This window comes from Aplysia californica, unplaced genomic scaffold (assembly GCF_000002075.1).
Source record: "Aplysia californica isolate F4 #8 unplaced genomic scaffold, AplCal3.0 scaffold00023, whole genome shotgun sequence".
NCBI lineage: Eukaryota > Metazoa > Mollusca > Gastropoda > Aplysiida > Aplysiidae > Aplysia > Aplysia californica.
The window spans coordinates 476,654-479,149 of NW_004797293.1; the positions used below are offsets into that span (position 1 = coordinate 476,654).

The 2,496-nt window shown below is 41.3% G+C and overlaps 1 protein-coding gene across 2 annotated transcripts in view; it reads left to right on the forward strand.

The window, feature by feature from the left end:
* Nucleotides 1-130: 130 nt before the first annotated feature.
* Nucleotides 131-2,496, forward strand: part of LOC101863157 — a 16,657-nt gene continuing 14,291 nt past the window's right edge. The window contains exon 1 of one of the 2 annotated variants that reach the window (XM_013088286.2): nucleotides 131-392. The gene's annotated coding sequence lies outside the window, so the exon portion shown is untranslated. Of the gene's footprint in view, nucleotides 393-414; nucleotides 791-2,496 lie in introns of those variants that run through there. The other variant, XM_013088281.2, reaches the window with a different exon arrangement.

Here is a 2,496-nt window from a genome sequence, read left to right on the forward strand (position 1 = left end):
CCACCCCCCACCCCCATCTCCCCAATCCCTCAATCTCCAAACGGCACTTTTCCCCCCTCTCATCTTGTACTCGCAGCGAACTGGAACCCTTTTTTACCTCCCCCCACGAACTCTTTCGCCGGCGGGAGCGCCGTGGTTTCGCTAAAACTGCTAAGCTGTCGTCAAACGCGCAATGGCCAGGTATTCAGCGGCTCTGAGCTGCAGGGAGAGAGACTGGCAGTCCTGCAAAAAGTGTTGATTTGCCCAGCGCACGCCTACCGTCCATCTGTCTGCCGCTGTCCGTCTTAGAAGGAGGATCGCCAACTGGAAAATCAGGCATAGCCAACAACACTACGGCATTCGTCGACAGGAGTTGCTTGATTTTTGGCGCGATCTCCTCAGGCTATTTCCAGGTATTGTTCTTGGCAATTCATTGTACGAAGGATGAGCACCGTTCCTAATCAGTCGAAGAGATCAACCAGAAATAAATTTGAAGGGGGGTACAGTCGATAGAACAGAGGGCTATTTCGGGAGGTTTTGTTTCGGTTCTTTGTGGGGTTTTACGAAAATCTAATTGGAACCATATTTAAAGCAAGTTTGGTTCTACCCACCTTATTACCAGCGGGCTGCTTTCTGCATCACAGCAGTGTTCTTTATCTGCTTCCTTTCGTTTCAATCCACTCAGTGAGAGATAAAGAACGTTTTCTGCGGAACGCCAGAATGCAGCATAATGTATTCATTAGTCACGGAACTGATATCTTGGTAACTGGTGCCATGTTGTGAATTCTTTCTGCCTTTTCGAAGGGACAAGGTAAGTTCTGAACTGTGATTTCAAGATATAACACTTTAGTTACTTTCCATCTTTAAAAATAAACTTTCATTACTTTCAAGATATAGCACTGTAGTTATAAAATCTCTTAAACACAATTTCAACATGTGGCACTTTATCTTACTTTCTCTCTTAAACAACATTTCAAGATACGGCACGTTAGTTACATTATCTCTAAAACGTGTTATCCACATTCACGTTTACAGTTCGTGTTCTAAAAGTAACAGACGCACAGCACTGGCAATATTCACAGAAAAAAAGCGTTCTATCTGCAGTATTATCTAGCCGTTTTGCAGACATGCCCACACAAGTCTTTATTCCGCTATAGAGAATTCAGACTGTTTTATTTCTGTCAGAGGCATCTTCTTTTACGAATACATTCGGCGATGATGCTCTTGTCCCCATTAAATAGCTCGTTACAGAATTTTCACGTTGCCTTCAGATGCACATCGCCGTAGGTTCCAATTTATTAGCTCGTTACAGAATTTGCACGTTCCGACAAGCTGGTATGGGCAAAGAAATCTATTTCTCTTCCCAAATTCCTTTAAAAAAAAAAGAAAAGTACTCATTATTACGAATGGTTCGTCTTGGCGCCTTTTCTATTTTATTGACAAATGCAATGACGTATTATCTTAAAGTATGGCAAACTGGCGTCTGTAGTGTAGCGTACAGGCGCTTTGCTGTCGCACGCAGGAGACCTGAGTTCGATTCTCAAATGAAGAAAATTTGAATTGACTATCTCGGTCTCTCTGCTGGTGCTTTGCATTCCTCCCTGCCCCAGTTCCAGCGAGTTGGAATATACCCACCAATAATATTCAAAATGGTTGGGGAGGGGAGAGGTGGGGAGGGGAGAGGTGGGGAGGAGGAGAGGGAGTATCAAAATTTAGCTTAAAAGGAGTCTTATCAAGCTAAATGAGATCACTCAGGATCTTACAATTCCCACCCTTGCACATCCAAAGTAAATTACCATCCTGAAAATGGCTCTGGAAAAAAATTGTAATCAAATCGGGCTTTTAATTTGAATCTTGAAAGTTACAGGATCTGAACTTCAAAATCTGGGATAACCTAAAGAAGTGAAGTGAGGAAGGGGAATGGGTGGAGGTGGCTTAAGGAGATGAGAGGTAATAGGCTCAAGTAATGTTTTGTCTTATGTTCATACTGATTGTGCGTCTGCTTGGTATGAGAATTATGCATAGGAAGAACATGTGAAATTTCACTATGCCGACCCTTTGGTAGTTATATTAATGTTTGGAAGTACATCATATGTAAACCTCATCTACAAACGTTTCGGGTTTTAGTAGGTCTCAGAAGGACACTCTTTACGTTCATGTATCCAGCATCTAACATATTACTAATTCAAGCAGACGATGTATAGGGTTTGGGGGGGCGAATATTCATCTGAGGGATGTTATTATTAGGTCATTGCACCAGTGCTTTTGTAGCCCATCATTTCACCCGTACCTCCTTTTTAAAATTTTATTCTATTTATACATTGTTTGTACACTAAAACGCTGTACTTTTTTTGCTGAAAATATTTATCATTATTATTAAATACTTAACACAATCTAATAGCAATACCCCCTCCCCTCCCCTTCCTATCTTTTTTTTTTTAAAAAGCACAAAAACAAGCAAGTAAACAAAACCAGTCAAACTAAAGAAACAAAAGACATTTCTTTATACAACCCCCC